The sequence below is a fragment of the Peromyscus leucopus genome, chromosome 4, assembly GCF_004664715.2.
Source record: "Peromyscus leucopus breed LL Stock chromosome 4, UCI_PerLeu_2.1, whole genome shotgun sequence".
Classification (NCBI taxonomy): Eukaryota; Metazoa; Chordata; class Mammalia; order Rodentia; family Cricetidae; genus Peromyscus; species Peromyscus leucopus.
The window spans coordinates 92,429,486-92,451,548 of NC_051066.1; the positions used below are offsets into that span (position 1 = coordinate 92,429,486).

At 40.4% G+C, this 22,063-nt stretch overlaps 1 pseudogene; it reads left to right on the forward strand.

The window, feature by feature from the left end:
• Positions 1 to 364: 364 nt before the first annotated feature.
• On the forward strand, positions 365 to 22,063 carry LOC114697522 (annotated as a pseudogene).

The following is a 22,063-nucleotide window of genomic DNA, read 5'->3' on the forward strand; positions in this document are numbered from 1 at the left end:
TACACACCATACATAAAAATTAAAAATCTAAGGAGGGGGAGTGTTCAACAACTAGGGTTGAATCATGATACTATAAAGATTGACTTTAACACGTGGATAAGACCTAACACAAAGATGCCCTTTTATTATGAACATATGCTTATTTTTCATTATTATTATTACTACTACTACTATTATTATTTTAAATGTCTATTGTTACAAACATCCTTTTTTAGGTTGCACCAAGCACGCATTGTTTCCAGGCCTGGGACCCACGTGCTCCTCCACGGTCGTCATGGCTACCTGCCCCGGAACCTTGGCGTGTAATGACGCTGGTTTCCGGCGGGAGTTTTTAGAGTGACGAACAGTGTGGGGCCAAGCGACCATGAGAGGGCCAGAGCTCGGGCCGAAACTAGCATGGAGGGGGACGTCCTGGACACCCTGGAGGCCCTGGGGTGAGTGTTCTCGCGGACCCGCTTCCCGGGGCGGGGGATGGACGCCGGCCCTGCGCGTGGCCGCTGCGGCTCGGGCGCGCGCCTCCCCGGCCCGGCGGTGCGGGGCCGTGCACAGGCCTCTCTGCGCTCCAGCTCACCGGGACCCAGTGAGCCGGCGGGACGAGGAGCGGCCGCGGCGAGGGCAGGCCGGGCTGGCGCGGGCCTGGGTCCTGCTGCCCTGCCCATCACGTTCACCCCGCAGCCGGCTGTCCCCCGGCCTCCGGGGCCCTGTGTGTGGACGTAGAACTCGCGCGCGCCGCACCGCACCGTACCGCACCGCAGTCGCCTCTGGACCGTTGTTGTCGCACACCACTCAATCTTTGGCTTCCTCCGGGCTCAGGAGGACTCACTCCAGCTTCTTAGATTGGGGACGGTCTTTAGTTGAGCGAGAGCTCCAACATTGAGCCTTCCCCGCTCCCCAATGCATGTTTGTGTGGTAGGCAGGGAGATAGGACAGTTTTCAGAGTGCTTTTAGCTGTTGCAGTTTATAATTCTGAGCGCTGGATGCTATGAGGGAGGAGGATCCCAGCGGTGGCGGTGATGAGACGATCTGCACGCTCAGTATTACTCTCTCCCATCCTGGTTTTCTTCACAGCCCTGCTCCTTTCCCACGTTTTGCCTTGTGAACTTTACCGAGCTCCCGGAAAACAGGTGTTGTGTCAGCTTTCTTCACTGATGGATTCCTGGCAACATACTAGAGTGGGGTCTGTCACAGGGAACAGTGACCGATTGGGTAAATGAATGAAGCAAAAGTTCAAAGGAGGGTGCATACATGTAAGCAAAGGGCCAAATGGTTGAGGGTTGATAAACAAACCTCTGACCTCCCGTTGGCGCCATCTACACAATCGTTTGCCTCCTTACACGCAGCTTCTCTTTACAGTAACTGTTCCCAAAGAAGCTTGCAACCTGTCCCGTGCTGTGCTTTTGTTCCCTCAATCTTCATTGTCCTAGCAAATGTCCCTTTTTGGTTTTTCGAGACAGGGTTTCTCTGTGTAGTTTTGGTGCTGGATCTCGCTCTGTAGACCAGGATGGCCTCGAACTCACAGAGATCCTCCTGGCTCTGCCTCCCGATTAAAGGCGTGCGCCACCACCGCCCGGCTCACAACTGCCACTTTTATTGCACTCTGATAATGCATACTTTGCTATTACCGAGCAGAATAGAACCTTGCATTTACGTGATCTTGAGTAAAATGTTTGTTAAATGAAATAACAGAACCAGGGAATTCCAGGGCCATTTGTACTTCTGTGAAATTCTCTTACCTAGCCTGGGGATATAATTATATACTAAGTTAAAGTAGCCGGAAGTGTTTAGGCTCCAGTTTGACTCCCAGGTCTGACATTTGAAAATTTTGGGATCTTGTAAGTCGTTTATGAAATGGGAAGACATTGGTTTTTATCCTTCTTTGATTCCTTCAACTTATTGGTCCTACTATAGCGTTTAAGAAAGTGAAATTTGCTGTAACATTGGCATTTGCTGAGGAACATTAGTTTACATTCAATATGAGAAGTAAAAGAGCTTGCACACTTTAGAACTGTTGGATTTTTTTGGAATGGCTAAGGACAAGATTCTGAAATTTGAAAACTCCCTCTATGAAGGTGAAATGTGGAAAATGTTACTGATTATATATGTTGTAATTGATCACTGTCTTTTCAGATCTCCATAAAGATTGTGAATAATTTATTTTCTATTGTGATGAAACCATTTAGTTTATCAGTGAAAGTGCTTTAGGTTGTCATGTACGCTAAGGATTTAATGGAATGACTTAAATAGGAAAACTGTGAAGGCCAATACAGAGATGCAGCGGTTACAAAAGAAAACCAGTTAGGAATCAGTTTCCTCTTCTATGAAATGAGTATCCTCACACAGATGATTTCATGCTTCTTTAGTTATAGTGGTCTCTGGTTTTATGAACAACCCAGTTCAGCTAGTTGGACTGGTTGTACATGGCAACCATGCACATAGCTGATGAAAAGGTTCTGGTCTGGTGTACACTACTGACTCCCGAGTCATTGTTTTCAGAGGTATAGGGTAATACTGCAGATGTTACAGAGCTTCACAGTCTAGGGGAGGGCCACAGTTTAGTTCAAACATTTACGGAGCATGGCTTGTCTTGGACACTTTTCTGAGGAGTCAGTGGTGAGCAAAACAGACTGGTGCCTGGCTATATGGAGCTCACAGCTAAGTGCAAAGACACATGTGGTTGTCCATTTATACACTATAAGAAGTGCTTCAGAGGAGAGAGCCAGCTGATGTAACAGGAGGCTTATGGGGTTTGTTTTGTTTTTCCTCAAAGTCAGTGTTTTGGTGATTTGATCAGTTTTTATTGAATCTCTTGATCGGGATTTCAATGAAAAATGACTTTTAACCATCTATGTATAACTTAGATGATCGCTTTATTGTAGAAATGAATGCAAGTGGGGAAATGAACGTTTACTCTCAAGTCTCAGTGAGAGGCTTTGCAAGGCCTGGAGTGGCATGTAGAAGAGCAGCCTTTAGCTGGTGCCGTGTCCCAGCCCCAGCTCTGCCTGGTCCTGGCTGCATCATTCGAGTTAGTCTGTTTGTTTTATTTAGTTACAGATGTGGGCAGAGGTCAAGAGTTTATGGTGAGTGTTTGGGGTCACATCTGGGCTTAAAATTTGAAAGCCATCTCTTATCTGTTGGTATTATAGAATTAGACTAATACAGACTTCAAAGCAGTGCTACAAAGGTTTAAGTGATTTATAAATATGCATGTCTAGGCCTGTGCCTGATTTGCTACTTAAATCTCATTAAGGCTTAATTTCTTTATCTGCAAATTGTAGATTTGAAAGTATTCTTTATGAAATACAATTCATTTTTGACTCTAGGTAGTAAAAATACAGAAGTTTGGCAACTTTGGTGAGTTATGGGGGAATGGGTATTATTGATACCTTGATGATAAAACTGCAGTAGAGACAATTTATGATTTATTATCAGTAAATGTTGGATTTCTATACCTACTTTATACAGCTATATACTCAAGGTTGCATAACAAGTTCTCTGTAGAAAAGGCTTACAAGAAGAAAAAACTTAAGAAGCCCTGCAGATGATATGTCTGCAGAAATGTCTGAAGTAAGTCTGTGTGTGTAAGGGAGCTTCCAAACAGCATGTAGCAGCTACCTTTTATCCCAAGGAGAAAAAGAAGCATGTTGATTTTTATGTTTAAAATAGTTGCAGGACAGCCCCAAATTAATAAATATGTTTAACTATGGGGTGGGAGTTGAGTAGAGGAGATAAGATTCAGATGGCAAGCTAGGATTGTGGAGGCACACACCTATAGTTCCAGCACTCAGGAGGCAGAGGTAGGAGGATTGAGAGTTGATCATCCTGGACTTCAGTGAGTTCAAGGCTAGCCTGACCTATATATACTGAGGCCCTGTTTAAAAACAGACAAAAACACAGTAAGCTAGATTTGTGTGGATATACCTCATTTTGTAAGGTAGACTTTAAACTATATGTTCTATATAATTATACAACAAAATTATAAATAAAAGTGAAATGAAAACAAAAAGATATTCCTAAAAATTAAAAAGCAAAACAGAACTGTGGTTATCAAATTGTTGATTAGATGAATTGTCTGGGAATGAACTCATATTGTATTTTGAATTAAAGATACCTCCCTAGTAGAGAAATATCTGACTGGATTGTCAGGAAAGTAAGGAACATAAGGCTGATTGGCCATGTGAGTGTGTTCTTCTAGCCAGAGAGAGCAATTTAAATCTCAGAGTGAAAACTGAGTAGTTTCTGCTACATTGAGTGTGCTAATAGCTGTGTGTGCATGATGCTGAAGAAAACCTTAGTTGCAGAAAGAGTAAGTATAGAAAACTGATATCTAATACGTTTGAAGTAATATATAAGGCATTTTGAAAATTTAGTGTCTTGGCTAATACAACTTGGGGAAATATTTTGAATAATAAAACTATGAAATAAATAATATAGGTTAAGATCTCATAGGGTTTTTTTTTAGCTTTATTTTATACACTGGAAAATTGCATTTATGCCCTTTTCACTATAGTTCTTACTATTGAGACATACAAGGCTATTAAGACTGTTTAGTATTGTGTCATTTATAATATTTTAAATTGCTAGAAAAATGTCAAAGAGCCAAATACTAGTTCCGTAGAGTAAGAATAATCAGTAAATTGTCAGCTGTTCCACTCTGCCCTGAAAGCAGCTGTGATCACAAATCAGTATAGTAAATGTCTATATTCTGATAAAGTAATGTCTGAAAATAGGCAGCAGGGTGGGGCAGAGGACTAGAGGCTTCGCTCCCCCCAGAGAAAGGAAGAGATTAAAAAAAAAAGAGTCTAAAAGTAAACAAGACAAATCAAGAGTTCTTTTTGCCCTTCCCTTTAGTCCCTCCAGCAACTGTCATATCCCACAACCCTCAAATTGATAGCCTCTTTTCTTTTATTATTGTTAGACATATCTCTCTCAATTTACACACTAATGTATAAATACATCCTGCTGAGTCCTTTTTTGTTTGTATACAGTTTCAGGGCTGACCACTTTGTATTGGATAACTAGTGAGGGTGTTCATCTCTGGGAGAGGCCAGTTCTCTCAGTAGTCACTCGTAGACTGCAGTTCTTAGTCTAGGGTGGGGCCCATGAGATTTTTTTTTCTCTTCTTCAAGCATGTCTGCTGGTATCTTCTGTTCAGGTCTTATTTATGCAACCATTTCTAAGAGAAGCAGAGTTTCCTGTATCCTGGCTCTCATACTCCATGTGCGCTCTCTTCCTTGATGCTGGTGAGCCATAGATACAGGAGTTCTGCTGCAGATGCACCTAGTCGGGCTGGGCTCCCACAATCCAGTGCTCTCTGCATGTGTCCAGTTGTGGTTTTCTGTGATGATCTCCATTTGCGGTAGAGAGAAGCTCCATCTATCTGTGGGAATGAGGGTACGATTTAGAATGTAGTTAAGGAATTATGCTGGTCTAACAAATTGATACAGGTTCTCTTCTAAGACTGTGACCCAACAGGCCCAGCTGGCTAAATTTTGAGTAGCAGGCATGCTTTCCTTCCTGTTGAGCAGGCCTTAAGTTCACTTAGATGGCTGGCTGTTGGTTACTGTAAACATGAGTTTGTACCTTATGGATATCTTGTCACGCTGGCCACTATTGTGGTTCTCAGGTGTTCAAGCAGGGTAGGACTATTGATTGCTTCCCTCCTTTGGCAGTTTGTATGGTACTTTCTGGTTCCATGGGAGCTGGATTGTAGGAAGGAGGCTTTGGATTAGATTCAGCTCAAATAATCCAAGCCCTGTGTCTTCAGTGTGTCTTCAGCAGTAGGGGCTTACTTTCAACCTCTGAGAGGTATCCAAAGGCAATAGCAACAGCCTATATTGTTTGGGGAGTCATCTGGCCTCCCCTGGGGCTATGGATCTGAGCAGAGAGTTCTCAGTAGAAGAAATAAAAATGGTGAGGACATAACCCCCAAAATGTTCCTCATCCCTAGCAATTAGGGAAATGCAAATTAAAACAACTTTGAAACTTCATCACACTATGTTGGAATGGCTAATATCACAACTTTTCTTCATTTTTAAACTTTTGTTTCTTCCTTTACAGGTATAAGGGTCCCCTGTTAGAAGAGCAGGCACTTGCCAAGGCAGCAGAGGGTGGACTGTCTTCACCTGAGTTTTTAGAGCTCTGCGTCTGGTTAGGCTCACAAATAAAGTCCTTATGCAGCCTGGAAGAAAGCATCACTTCAGCCGGTACTGCCACCCATTCTACCCCTTCCTCTTCTAGGAAAGCAAACGACAGTGCAGAAGTCGTAGCTTTATCAGTAGTGCCGCCACTACATGAGGGAAAATCATTGATGTGATGAACCTCAGTACTGGCTGTTAAAGTCTGGTTTCATTTGTATAATAATCCAAAGTTGGTTCTTAAATTTGCTCCAAAACTATAAGCCATCACAGCCTATCTGGAAAAGGTGGTGTGAGTTGGCTGTTTTAAAAACTGGAGCTTTTTACTATGACTCATTTTGAATTTTTAGAAATATGTATACTCCTCAATTTCAATATTACTCTCAAGTCTTTGTCTTAGGACATAGATTCACATGGAAATATTGTGATTATAAACCTCTTAGTACCTTATACTGTTCCTTCAATTCATCGTCATCTGGTTACTGGGGTCTTCCTGTGTCTGGTAGAATTTCAGATAGTCTGATAAAATGAGAAATAAGTAATTATTGGGTATTCACTGACGAAAAAAGTAGCCATTTTTCCAAAGCTATTTTTTTTAAGTAATTGCTTTTTTTAATCATACATGACAAAATTAATTTTAAACAAAATAAAGTATCTACATTTAAAGCATGATACAGGTTCCTCCTAATTATATTAATGATAGCAGTGAAGCTAAATTCCATGATTACATTCATTATCTGAGTATAGAGAAGCAGTAGAATTGGACATTTGCCCTGGAACCAGTTAATAACTATTGCTGTGATAATGCTTTTGAATATTCTGGTTGCTAACACTCTAAGTGTCTGGCTTATCTGATTTCATGGAGACGCCATTTGAAGAGACTTATGAAAGATTTAAATGTAGAAATACTTCCAATCCTATGAGCATGTCCTTCATGTTATTAAACTTAGATGTCACTTTCTGTGTGTATACATTGTGTGCTTGCTTTCACCCAAGCCTTTCAGTTACCTATCTAAAGATGAAAGTGAAAGTGAAAATACATAGATTGAATGTAAAATGGAAATCGACTGTGGTGAATTTTACAGCGGTGGATTATGTGGTAAACGCTCAGTGAATACGTATGACTTCTTTTAAAGGGAGGGATGACCTAGAGAGCTTCCAGCTTGAGATAAGTGGATTTTTGAAAGAGATGGCCTGTCCATACTCAGTCCTCGTATCAGGAGATATTAAAGAGCGCCTCACGAAGAAGGATGACTGCTTGAAGCTTCTGTGTAAGTGGTCTTCCCTAGGACATTTCAGCGCATGTGTTCAACGTCCCTTTGTTATTCCCAGATCAGAAGCTATACTCTTTGATCATTGAGACATCAGATAGCTTACACACTGAAAAGGCCTTTGTGTTGGACGAAAGGATTGCACTGTCTTAACGTTCTTTAAGATTTACTTATTTATTATGTATACAGTATTCTGCCTGCATGTGCCCTTGCAGGCCAGAAGAGGGCACCAGGTCTCATTACAGATGGTTGTGAGCCACCATGTGGTGTCTGGGAATTGAACTCAGGACCTCTGGAAGAGCAGTCAGTGCTCTTAACCTCTGAGCCATCTCTCCAGTCCAGTCTTACTTAATTTTTTAAATTCTTTTGGAAATTAAGCTGTTGTGAAGATCTCTACATCTTCTCTGTAGTGATGGGCACTGGTTGACTGTTTGGAAGCATTTCTTGATCACCTACTCTTAAACCAGGAACTGCCCTAGGCACTAGGATACATCACAGAGAATCAGATAAAATGTAGTTTATGCCTTCAAGTTCTTGAGTGAGGCTTGTTTTTGTCAGGGAGGTTTGGAGTATATATCAGTTTGTATTCCTACAGCTGCTCTAAGGGTCCCCCTGGGAACATGTATTTTGTTGAACTTTGTGCTATTTTTGAGAATTCAGTGAACAGTGGCTATTTGTCATTCAGGTTTGAGGTGTTCTTTAGCTGCTGTTCTCATTGGTTCTTTGTAAGTTAGTCTTCATTTTGATATTGTTACTACTTGTTTATGTAAATTAGTTCAGAGTTTTTTTTTTCAAGAAATTCTCATGTATGTATTAATGTTATTTTTCTGATTTTTTTTTTGTTACAGTGTTTTTAAGTACAGAACTTCAAGCTTTACAGATATTACAGAAGAAGAAACATAAAAATTCTCAGTTAGATAAAAACAGTGAAATTTGCCAGGAAGTTCAAGCTGTGTGTGACGCCCTTGGAGTCCCCAAGTCAAACACTTCTGACATTCCACTCCTACTGAGCCAGGTGGAATCAAAGGTACTTTATAGATGTACATATCTATGTGCATATACACATATATATTTTATCAAAAAAGCAACTAAATGCTAACATGTCAATGCTGTATTCCAGTTGTGATATAGATGATCAATTTCAAGAGAAACTTGTCTTACTAGAGGTTTATATTGGTGATAGAGCCTCTGGCCTATCATATGGAAGGTCCTGGATTCCCTCCCCAGCACCAAAACAAAAATATTCCCCCAAAGTTTTGTGTGTAAGCTAAGTTTTTTTATTCATATTTAATATACATATAATTTAATTTATAATATTCAAAAATCTTATCTTGATGAATGAGTCCTAAGGGTTTGCCAGAGTTTTCCATGATAAAAATCACTTTTCAAATTCAAGGATTGCTTTCCCAGCTATGGTTGTAATATGTTATAATGAAAGAAGTGGCTGTTTTGCAAGGTGAAGGACACTTCACCTCCTCACACCCCGTGGGATGTTCATAGTCTTCTTTCTTTGGCAGTGAGCAAGCATATCTTCTTGATTGTTTAGTAAGTGTGTATTGTTGTGTGGCAAATGAATTAAACAAGTACACTGAGAGGGCAGTTAAAAGCAACTGTAATCTTGTGCCTCCTGCATTTTTCCTTACCATGCCATCTGGGCCGTTTGCCTAACACCTCCTGTGACATTCAGTCCCTCTCAGAAATGAACATATCTGTGTTTGCTACATATGATGTTCCTACAGGATACTTTGTTATGATTGTAAAAGATACTTTTTACTTTTAACTTAAACACTTAAACTGTTCACTAATGTGACAGCAAATCCATGTCATTTACTGTTCTGAATATTTACATGTTGTGATAATGGGTGTTTTTATTGCTTGCAACCTCCATAGGAGGAAACTGAGGTTCTGTTTTGCAGTGTGGTAGATCTGATGTTTGAGTGTAACAGATCTTTCTCTTTGTCCTGCCAGCCAGCTCCCGAATAATGACACAGAGACTTATAATTAATTATGAAAGCATGGCTGTAGCTTAGGTTTGTTTTGATCTAGCTCTTTTAACTTAAATTAACCCATTTCTAGTCATCTGTGTTTTGCTTCTTCCATGTCTCCTGGCATCTCTGGGGCACCTAGATTAATCTCCACTTCCTCTCTCTTTGCCCGGAAGTCCTCCTATACCTTCTGCCTAGCTATTGGCTGTTCAGCTCTTTATTAAACCAATCACAGCAGCATATCTTCACACAGTGTACTAATATCCCACAATATTTGAGTGTAGGCAGTCAGCTCTCAGAGCTGCTACTCTTGGCTCAGTCTTTAACAATTTTTTTTTTTTACATCTAATTGCATTTTAGAAATCTAAGAAATTATAAATGTATGTACATTTAGCCAGGCGGTGGTGGCACATGCCTTTAATCCCCGTGTTTGGGAGGCAGAGGCAGGCGGATCTCTGTGAGTTCAAGGCCAGCCTGGTCTACAAAGCGAGTTCCAGGAAAGGTGCAAAGCTACACAGAGAAACCCTGTCTTGGAAAAACCAAAAACCAAAACAAAACAAAACAAATGTATGTACATTTAGTGTCCTCTTGAGTGAGAGATCATAGCTGACCCCTAGTTGTTAAGATATGTAAAGTAACCCTATAGGTAGTTACGGTGTTTGGGAAACTTACGGAAACAGCATGTTTTAAGAAAATAAATGAACTTAGAAATGATGCCACATCCTGTGCACTAACTGTGTGGTCAGAAGAAGTAGACTGCTCTGAAGATGAGCAGGTTTATGATTTGGGGCAGTGCTGCACAGACTCCTTCTGAGCTAGTGCTTAAGTATAACTATAAGATCCAGTCTGCATTTCAAAATCTACCCATATTAAATGTATGTTAGTCTGTTTTCTATGTTGTATAGCTATTATTACAATTATTGACTAACTTTAGATCATTCTTAACAAAACCCCTGTACCTGTTTATAGTCATTTCTTATTATCATCCCAGTTTTTAAGGTGCTTGTGAATTTTTTTTGTTTGAATTTGTTTTATATTCATTTACTTTGTTTTCCCTGCATGCATGTATATGCGCCATGTGCATGCCTGTTGGATCCATGGAACTGGGGTTACAGATGATTGTGAGCCACCATATGGTTGCTGGTCATCGAGCCCAGGTCCTCTGAAAGAGCAGTGAGTGCTCTTAATCATTGAGCTGTCTCTTCAGCCTGATTTTGAATTCTTAAAGAAATATTACTGCTTATTTGCTGTGATTATTTGTATAATAAGACACCAAACCACTCTCTAGTTAGGAGGGCAAGCCTAACTTAGAATTTACTCTGCATTCAATTTTTTCAGGCTAAATTACTAGTATTGGAATGACCTGTGATGATACTAAAGCAAAAGTCATTGTCTAATATCCTGTTTTCAAAATAAAAAAAGATACCCTAACTCAGTATAAAAGTAATTAGAATGTCTGTGTCAGGACTGACATCTCATGTTGTCTTGTGGAACAGTGAAATCAGAATAAGTACAAATTATGGTATTTATCAAGGAGAAAAATTGACAAACTTGTTAGATGTCACTGTTTCTCACTTGAGAGTTTAGCAGGAAGTAAAGAGTGCCGTCTTGAGAGGAAATCTCACAATGATTGTGCACACACTATTTTAACTTGGCCTCTATACACTTTCTGACTCTGGCACAGATGCTGTGTATTCAAATGGATGTAACTGGCATTTTTTGTGCATGGGGTATTAGCACCATGACCCTCTTTCCTGCTGGGTGAAGGTGTGCCTTAGTGGTTTCACTTTAGCATGTTTATTATTTACTGTTCAAAACAGCACATCAAATAAGAATAAGATGGTTTTAAATTTTATATATATATATATATATATATATTTTTTTTTTTTTTAAATAATCTTTCATATTTACTTTTAGGTGAAGGATATTCTCTCTAAAGTCCAGAAAAACCATGTGGGAAAACCACTGCTAAAGGTTGATTTAAGTTCAGAACAGGCAGTAAGTATTCCTTTTACTAATTCTATAAATAAATTAATGACTGTACTGGTTCATTTTTAACATCTGTTACTGTAAGGAACTACTTGAGGTAGGCTACTGTTGGCCTAGCTCCCAGCTTTAAAGAGTCAAGTTAAACTGCAAGGTGCCAGCTCTGACAAGGGACGCTTTGGCTGTCACTTCCTGGTGGGTGGCAAGGCTGGTGTGTGTGTGTGCACAAAGAAGATGCCGGATGAAAAGTCATGGGGCTGGCGTCCCTAAGTCCCTTTCAGGGTCATCCCTAGAGTGGACCTAAACTTCTCCTGGGGCCCCATTTCACACAGGACTCTTTCCTAGTCCCTCTGCCACCTTCAGACCAGACCTCCAACACAGGAACCTTTGACGGGACGACCAACATCCAGTCCTTTGCACTGGTTTCCTTCTGTGAATGGACATTTAGTATTCTAGAGAATTAGACAGATATTCTAGAGTAATCTATCATAACACTTTAATCGAGTTAGTGACTTAAAATATCTACCTATCCACGAATATTTATAGTGGCTAATATATTAGCAGAGCTGGGATTTGAAAAGGGGAGTTTGTGAGGCCAGCAAGATGGGCAGTTATTGGTATATTATTTCCTTCATGTGCACTGCTTAGTAAATTGATGTTTTACTTAAATAAATATACCTAATGAAAGATAAGCTTTCTAAATAGCTTCTGAACACTGTAAATGTTTTATAATTGTTATTTAAATATTTTTCATAGTCTCATAGGATCGTAAAATGATCATTAAGTACAGTAGTATTTAAAGTACAGTAATTTTCAAATTTCTTCTCTGAGCAAAATCAAAGAACCTGATCTTGTGGTTTCATCCCCAAATTCTCTAGGAAAAACTGGAAAGAATTAATGATGCTCTTTCCTGTGAATATGAATGCCGCCGGCGGATGTTAATGAAGCGATTGGATGTGACCGTGCAGTCCTTTGGGTGGTCGGATAGAGCAAAGGTGAGGCTGCTTTCCCGCTGGTGTCCTGTAGGTGGCAGTGTGGGGCAGCTCCTGCTGTTCTCTGCCCTTAGCACCTAGGCCCTTGGGTGCTTGAACTCTCTTATGGGCCACACGTCTAGCTGACCTCTCCTCTTACATGTAAGGATTATAGTCTCCTACAGGTCATGTTTGCTGAGGGACAGTTTTCTCCTGACTTTCATCTTTGATTTTAACTTGCACGGTTTGATTTATTTTAGTACAAAAGGAGTATTTCTGTGAGCTGACTAAGGTAGAGGTAGTGAGTAACTGATGAAGGGAACAGTATAGAAATAGGTTTAGGTAGTACTGATGCTGGAATAGGTTTCTTGAGATTCTTAGGCTGGCTGATTGTGGCATGTCTTCTCATTGAAAGGAGCTGTGGGATGGAGCCATTCCCAACTAGAGGCTTTCCAGATAGCTTGGTGCCTTTCCTCTTTCCCTAGTGCCAGTGTGGGGGTCTCTCTGCTCCTCCCTCATCATAGTGTAAGCACTATCCAAACAGTAAATAGGGGCAATCGCAGGACTGTCCTTCTTCCAAGGACTGCTGTCTTGGGCTCTGTGACGTCCCATGTATGACGATCATTGATTACCCTGTTCGTCCAGCAGTTTTTAGTCGGTACCCTTCAGAGGGTGAATCTGCTGTCGGTTATTCAACTTTGACCACAAGTGGCGTTCTGATATTACATTGCTATTATTATTTGGTGCAATTGAGCAGTTCTTCCTGTGTTATGTTACTTGGTGTCTCATACCACTGTGGTTTGATGTCCCTCAAGGTTCATATTCTAGAAGCTGGTTCCCACCACGGTGGTCAGTGGAGTCTAGTGGAAGACAGGCCGTCCGCCCTCCTGAGTGCTTTGCCCTGGCCTTGAGGTTTGGTCTTACAGGAGTGAATTAGTGCTTGTTTAGAGTGCAGCTCTCATGGACCTGACCCCTCTGTAACAGTCTGTTTTCTTTCCATGTCTTCTCTCTAGTTCATTAATTCTCCTCTGATCTTTATTATTCCTTGCCTTCTGCAGGGCTTGGGACTGGCTCTGCTTGCTTTTCAGGAGGCTGGAGATGCACCGTTGTTAGGTTGCTGATTTGATACCTTTCAGATTTCTTACTGCGAGAGGACTGCCTTCTTAGAGCCCCAGGGGTTCTGAGAAGTTGTGGTCTCATTGTCACTTGTCACTAGGAATTCTAAATCTCCCTGTATTTCTTAGATGATCCACTGCGACTCAAAATGTATTGTTTAGTCTCCAAATATTTTTGTGGTTTCTCTTGTTGATTTCTAATTTTATTCCACTGTGTTCTAATAGGATATAAAGGATTATCTCTCTCTTGCTTTTTTATGTTTTCTTTTGTATTTGTTGAGACTTGGATTTGTGTCCTATGATAGGTTTGATTTTGGAAAAGGTTCTATCTATTGGTGAAAAAAAATATTCCTTGTCTGTTAGGTGGAATATTCTGTATATATTTGTTATATCTAGTTGATCCTTGTTCGTTAAGTGAGATATTCTTTATATATCTGTTACGTCTAGTTGATCCATACTGAATTTTAGATCTGAATATCTTCACTTGCTTTCTGTTTGGAAGCTCTATCTACATACAAGAGTGGAATATAGAAGCCCCCCACCCCCATTATTGTGTCAGGACTTATGTGGCCTTTTATGCCTTTTGGTGTTTGTTTGTATGAAATTAGGGGCACCAATATATTCAGTGCATAAATATTTATAATTATTATATCTTCTTGATAAATTGTTCACTTTATTAATATGTAATGTCTTTTTTTTATGTCTTTTAATTCGTCTTGGTTTGTTTTGTGGACTATGTTTACACTGTAAAGATGTGTGTCTGCCTAAGGTACCTTCTAATTGCTTTAATAAAGAGCTAAATGGCTTATAGCTAGGCAGGAGAGAATAGGTGGAACTTCCAGGGAGAGAGAGGACTCTGAGAAGAAGAGGTGGGGATGGCAGTGAGGCTCTGAAGAAGTTGGACATACGGCACAGAGCAGAGGTGACCGAGCCATGTGGCAGAATGTAGATTAACAGAGACGGGTTAAGTTCTAAGAGCTAGTTGGAAAAAGCCTAAACTAAGGCCAAGTTTTCATAATCAATAGTCTCTGTTATTATTTGTAGGCTGGTGGTCCCACTACAGGTTTGAAGTTTACTTTATCTGATATAAGGATAACTATGCCTGCTTATTTACAGTTTCCATTTGCTTGGGAATTTGTTTTCTATTTTCATTTATTTGCTGGCTAAGTATAGTTGGAGATAATATAGAGTTGTTTCTTCTTTTTGAATCCAGTCTGTTAGTCTGTATCTTTTTAGTGGTGAATTTACATTTTAGGTTATTATAGACAGGGACTTATATTTCCTATACATATTCTTGAAATGTTCTGTTTTGCTGAATTATTGGTATTTCTTTTTCTCCTGAATTAGTTTTGAGGGTTTGCTGTGTTGGGTATGGTTGTTTCTTTCCCAGCTCTAGTTTGTTTATCTGAACTTCTCATGGAATGGGTACACTTTCATGTATTCATGTTAAGGAAACAGGCAGACTGCCTGCCTGCCTGCCTCCCTCTCTCCCTCTCTCCCTTCCTCCCTCCCTTCCTATAAAGAACTCTATTAAGAGTTTTCTACAATACTGGGTTGTTTGTTGTGAATTGCCTTGATTTGTATGAAATATCCTTATTTTTCCACCAATCTTGGAAGCTAGCTTCGCTAGGTAGAGCATTCCTGGTTCACAGTTGTTTACTTTCAGAGCTTGCAATATTTCGTCCCAAGCTCTTCTGGCCTTTATGGTTGCTGATGGAAAGTCTGGAGTAATTCTTCTGTGTCTGCCTTTGTGTGTGAGTTGATGTTTTCCTGTGCTTTTGTGGTTATTTCTCTATATTGTATTTGACATTCTGACTGTGACCTGTTGTGGGGAGTTTCATCTTTGGTCATATCTGGAGTTCTATATGCCTTTTGTGTTTGAATACTGTTTTTTTCTCTAAGTTTGGAAAGTTTTCTGATATTTTCAATAAATTGTCTGTGTGTTCCATTTCATTTTAACTCTGAACTTCTACACCAGACTTTTTGGAAATTTCATTCATGATCCTTAAATGTTTTCCTCCTTATATGTCTGTTTATGTTTTTGTCTCAGCCTTGTCCTCTTTCCTTGAACCATGTTCTGCTGTGTGGTCTTATCTATTAATGATGCTTCCAGATGTAGCTTTTATTTGATTAACCATCCCCAAGTATTTGTCGATTTTTTTTTCAGTGTTTCAATCTTCTTGATAAATTTTTCCTTCATAATTTGGACATCTGCCTCTAATTTTACAGACTGTCATTCATTTTAGAGACTGTCTTGTTGAAATCTTGGATAGATTTCCTTACTTTGTCCATGTTTCTTTGGACCTTTCTTTGATTATTAATTCTTTGAAAAGTCTTGAATTATTTCTCAGATATTCAGTTATCTATCTCTGTAGCTTTGGATTACCTCATAGGTGTGTTGGTCAGATGGAAATGGGTCATGCATGCATGATAGCTGTGTCATAGTTCTTGTGTTTGTATGTTGCATTTTGTCCATCTGTTGAAGTGGGCTTTTCTTTAAGTTTTGACTTCCTCTTCCTCCAGTCCATTTGAATGTGTTATATTCTGTGAGTCTTCCTAGAGCAGTGGTTCTCAACCTTCCTAATGCTGTGACCCTTTAATACACTTGCTCATGGTGTGGTGACCCCCAACCATAAAATTATTTTTGTTGCTACTTCATCAAGGATATCTGATATGTGACACCCACCACCACCACCACCACCACCACCACCACCACCACCCGCCTCCGAAAGGGTGGGAAAGGGTTGTTTAACCCCGAAAGGGGTTGAGATCCACAGTTTGAGAACTGCTGTCCTAGAGGGATGTATCTGTGAGTTGTGAGTTCAGCTATGGGGATTGGAGAAACTTGGTGTTGATTGTCAAATGGAAGCTCTGACATGATTTCCATCTTGGCTGTACACCACAGGACCAAGGGTGGAGCTGCACACTAAGCATGGAGACTACCATAGAGAGTCAAAGCTTTGGTCTGCCTTGGAGTCTATGAGCCCACTAGGTCAGGACAGCGAATGTCAGACTCACTGAAGTCTGTACTGTTTGGGGCTGTGGCTGGAGTACAGGTCTGGGGTAAGCTCTGGAACCACACAAGTATTGGCTTTCAGCTCTGGTGAGCATTGCAGAACTTAAAACCTCATAACCACATTGACCTTAGAGACCACTGGAGCCAAAGCTCAAACCCTCCATGGGTCTCTGAGGCTGCTGCAGCTGGAAATGTGGTCCCATGGTGCTTCTGGATCCCTCTGGAGCATCTTTCCCAGGTACTCTCTGGACCCACTGGAGCAGAAGGCCTGTACCTGTGATATTTTCTGATCCCTTGGGAGCTAGAAGTCTGGGTGCACAGTACTCTCTGGATCCTCAGGAGTAAGGAGCTCTGTCTTTTTGAAGATTGTATTAAATTTACCATATGATGCTACAATTTGCTTAACTCTAATTTTATACCTTTCCCTATATTATTTAACATCAGCAATTTTTATAACTTTCATAATTTACTGTAAATTTCAATGTATTATGGTGGATTCCTAAAATATTTACCACATGAAAGGTTATTAGTTTTGATACTTGAAGCTTCTGTATATGGGTTGTCATGTCTCACTTTATCTTCTGGAGGTATCACCAACTTTCTTGCTAACTTGATAGATAAAAAGATTAGCTTCTTTACTAGTTGGTTTCTTCTTATCAGGAAAATTGTTTTCCATAGGTCCATTAGTCATTTGAATTTCCTGTTTTCTATTTGTGTCATGATGCTGTTTCCTGTGTCTTCCTGGTTTCCTTTTGATTGAACTTTTTTGTTAAGAAAGTTCACATATCACTTTAAGAATGTTTCCTCAATTTTCTGATGATTCTATTTTAAACCCTTTGATGTATAATATATGGAAACTTTAACCTGTACAATTTTAAAATTTTAAGGTTTTAAATTTTAAGATAAAACTAGACAACTCTGCTCTCTGGGATGTCTTTGGTGAATGTGTGTCCCACCACTGATGTCATCACTGATATCCTGCTGAGTGTCCATCATCTCATGTCACACCATGGAAAAGAATCTTTCCTTTTTGCTCAGTAATCTGTGATGTTTCTCAGATTATTTTTACATTCATTTATTTATGAGACTCTAAATATCCATTTTCTGTCTTGCTTCATTAATCTTTTTTCCTTCCAAGTTTTAGTTAATCAGAGAGAGAGGTAAGGCAGTGGATGTCCTGTGTGCTGTGGCCAAGGTGCTTTTCCTGCATTAGCGTGTGGTAACATCTGGGATTTCTCACTGTGACTTAGAGACTTCAGTTCTCTCTCTCCCTCCCTCCTTCCCTCCGTCCCTCCCTCCCTCTGTCCCTTTGTCCCTCCCTCCCTCCTTCCCTCATGGATTCATCCATCCCTCTTATTTCCGTAACTTAAGAAAGCTGCAGATGGGGTGATAAAACAAACGATTCTGGAAGGGCATTTTGAGGATTAATAACTCGTAAGTTGAAAGCAGTGTAGTGCATTTAATAAGTGTAAATGTTAGCTTTAAAAATGATAAATTCAGCTGGGTGTGGTAGCTCACGCTTTTAATCCTGGCACTCAGGAGGCAGAGACAGGTGGATCTTTGTGGGTTTGAGGCCAGCCTGATCTATAGAGCAAGTTCTAGGACAGCCAGGGCTACACAAAGAAACCCTGCTTGAAAAAAAATAAAAACAAAGAAACAAAAAGATAAATTCATATTACTTATTATTAGTATATGGTAGAACTCCTCTTTAAAAATATTTAAGTCATTCTTCCATACTTAAGTTCTGGATTAATGTTATATTTTTATTTTTTTATATTCTTAAAACCACCCCCAATAGGCTACAGTTGCTCTGAATGTGTAAGTTAAACTGAAGGAAACTGACAACAGCCAGCATCCCCATCCAGACATTTGATAGTCCTCACCATTTCTTCAAGTTTGGCTTTTGTTTCTGCAAGATTTATTACCTGTTTGTATTGTGTTAACATAAATCGTATTATTTTGTTCTATTTATCTGTGTTATTTCTTTCTATTTATTTGACTACATACATTGCATCAGGTATTGGATGCTTTCTCTCTTCTCTATTTCTCTGCTTGTATATTGTAAATTTTCTTCTTTCTAAAGATTGTGATCGCTACTGCTTTTCATTTGGATTCACTTCTGCTAATTTCCCCCTTCTCACCATCACTTAGGCAAAAACAGATAACATAGCAAGAATTTACCAGCCCAAGCGGTATGCTTTATCGCCCAAGACAACAGTCACGTTGGCACATCTGCTTGCTGCCCGGGAAGATCTGTCTAAGATCATCAGGACAAGCAGTGGCATCAGCCGGGAGAAGACGGTGTGCGCCATTAATAAGGTCAGTTTTTCTCTCAGCTTGGTGGAGAATGAGTTACAACTTTCTGCTTTGCTATTTTTACAGGTTTTAGTCCATTTTTTTGTTCATGTCCTGATGGATGAGAAAAGAGTGGCAGAGGGCGTACATCCATCTAGTTTAATTATCACTTGTGTGTGCCTTTCAGGTTTTGTAGTCATGAAATAAATCAAAGCTTTCTGAAGTAGAGAAGTTGAGAAGTGCTTTTCCCATTAGCCTTATCAAGTATTTGCTTTATCTATTTGATTTATTAGATTAAAATCTCTTTAGCATCTGTTTCAACCCTTATGACAGTGGTCTGCATGAAGTTCAGGACTTCTGTGATTTTGACTGTGTAATGGCGGAACCCTACAGACGAATTCAGAATGTCACCGTCAGCTTGAGTAGAAAGTTTTCTGTATCTAGAGGGTCCACAGGCGATTATATGACTAAAGAAAAAGAAAATCAAAAGCAGTGATGCAGGTAGTTGATTTGAGACAGGATTCCTGGCCAGAGGCCTTAGGTTTCCCCTTCCCCTCCCCTCCTGCATACTAGGTAAGTGCTCTACCAAACCCACATTGCTGTCCCTCAGGATGGTTGTTTAAAGTCAGTCTTTTCTGAGTTTTTACTCATAGCTTGGTCATTTGAGGGAGAGCTTGGGAGCTGTTTGAGGGCAGCATCTCTATGTATTTAGCCGAAGTTTTGTGAGAATAACAGCTAAGAAAGTTTGTTGGTAGTGGTGGCGGTGGTGGTGGTATGTATGTGTGTGTGTATGTATGTATGATTTGGTAATTAGGACTTTATTGCTGTGAGTTAAAGATTCTTATATGTGGGAATTTGTTGCATAGTGAGAATGTATTATTATTATTATTATTACTAGCAGTAACAGTGGTAGTAGTAGTCATCGTACTAGTGTTACTGTGTAACCCTGGCTGACCTGGAACTCACTATGCAGACCAGGCTGACCTTGAACTCATAGAGAATGGCCTGCTTCTGGTTCCCACGTACTGGAATGAAAAGCATATGCCATCATATTTAGGACATAACTTCTTCTGTGCATTTAAATAATTTTTTAAATTTATGATATAATTATATCAACCCCCTTACCTTTCCTCCCCCCCAATCCCTCCCATGCAACACCCCCCCCACACACCCCTCCATTGCTTAGACCCTTGCGCCTCGTCTCTCTCTCCAATTCCTGGCCTCTTTTTCTGTGGGTTTCTTTAGAAGTGACATTGCAATCTATCTGATTCTTTGGCTGCTTTGCTTGAGGGGTGAATGTTTTTGCCTTGTCTCCTTGAAACTGTTGGAGTCCCCTTGGCTGTGCCAGGGCTGTGGCAGAGGTTGACACCCTCCATAGTTACCTGTGATTTTTCACCCTGTCATAAGTGTGCAATGTAGCTTATGTCTGCAGAAGGGTGGGAACTATCCTTCCAAGTGTTGCTGAAAGCATGGCTGAGGAAATTGGTGTTTGTGTGCATGCTCTCTCTCTAAGGGTTTACTAGTCCTCATTCAAAATACTTGGAAAGAAATGCTTGTGTTTTAAATGACATTTAATAAAGATTTAAATTGTAATTTTTAAAAATATAGATTTAAAAATATATTTATTTATTTCAAATAACCACATAATGATCTTAGGATGAGACCAGTGTTAAAACACAGAATTTGTTTTGTGTATACCTTATACACATAGTTTGGAGGTAATTTTGTGCCATATTTTTTGTGTGCCTGTGCTTCTACTGTGCAGACATTTCATGCCTTAGATTTAGAGTTAGGTTGTCTGTGCTATAACAGTATAGTAAGTGCATTACTGATCTTAAGTTTCTCCAGAGAAAGGAGAAGATCAGAAGAATCCTCTCTCTGTCACTTGTTATGTGACAAACTTTGTCTGGGAGACTCTCCCCAGATTTGGAGCCCAGGCAGATCAAAATATAGATACCATCAGTGTCTAGCCAGTGAGTTCTATTGGCGTTACTTACAGGAATATGGGTGAGGGGTTACTTATAGGAGCAGAAATACCTCAGCCAGCTACATCACTGCAGCCCACCCCGGCATGGTGACGGCTCACAAAAGATGGGAACCTGGAGCACGCTGCACAGCCTGCAGGCAGCTCACCAGGTGGTGGGCGCCGTTTGAGCCCCTTCCAGCACTTAGTCTTCATTTCTTCATGCAGTGTTGCTGGTCTCAGCTTCTTCCGGGCAGCGGGCCTTCTCAGAATGTTCTGTGTAGCTCCGCTGCTCTGAGAGAGAGGCTCAGTGTTCTGTTCTGTTTACATAGTGAATCTGGTCAGTTTTAGGGACTTCCTGAACTATTTTGAGTTGCTTACTTCCTGTGTTAATGAGCTTCCTGCAGGATGGAGTGCTTTCCTCTGGGAGGAAACGGCTACAAAACTGTTATAACGTGGGATTGCTGTTACATTCAAAGGGAGCTGCATGTTAGGTAGTTTTGTACACTGATGGACTAAAGGCATTGAGGAGTGCAGACTTCCTGGCTGACCCATTGCCAGATCAGCCCTTGTGGAAGCTGACTAACAGAGGTTATATAGTTTTGTCTTAGAAACATTTTACTAAAATAGTTCTTAATGTGACAGATATCATGTTTGCCATAAATTTTGCTAAACAAATTTAAATGAGAGAAAAGTAACAAGACTTCAACTGTAGGGAATACTGCTTTAGTTTGTTTAAAAATAATACTGTACTCCTAGGAATTTGTTAAACATTGCACATATTTTCAGTATTAATTCATTCCATGTTCAACCTTTTTATGTTCAAAGATTTGGCTTTATTTAGAAATAATAACTTTAATATCATCTGAAACATTTATGTAAATTTTAACTTTGAAAAATAGAAACTTAATGAAAACTCTTTTTTCACACAGGTGCTTATGGGAAGGGTACCTGACAGGGGAGGACGGCCGAACGAAATTGAACCACCACCCCCTGAAATGCCCCCTTGGCAGAAGAGACAGGAAGGCGGAGGGAGGGGTGGATGGGGTGGTGGAGGTGGAGGTGGTGGCAGAGGAGGTGGGGGGGTGGAAGAGGTGGATGGGGTGGTGGAGGAGGATGGGGAGGGGGGAGGTGGGGGAGGCGGAGGAGGGTGGGGAGGAGGTGGGGAGGGGGGTGGTAGAGGAGGTTTCCAAGGCAGGGGAGATTATGGTGGCAGGGGAGATTACGGTGGAAGAGGGGGCTATGGTGGGAGAGGGGCTATGGTGGGCGAGGTTATGGAGATCCATATGGAGGGGGAGGTGGTGGTGGTGGGTATAGGAGATACTAA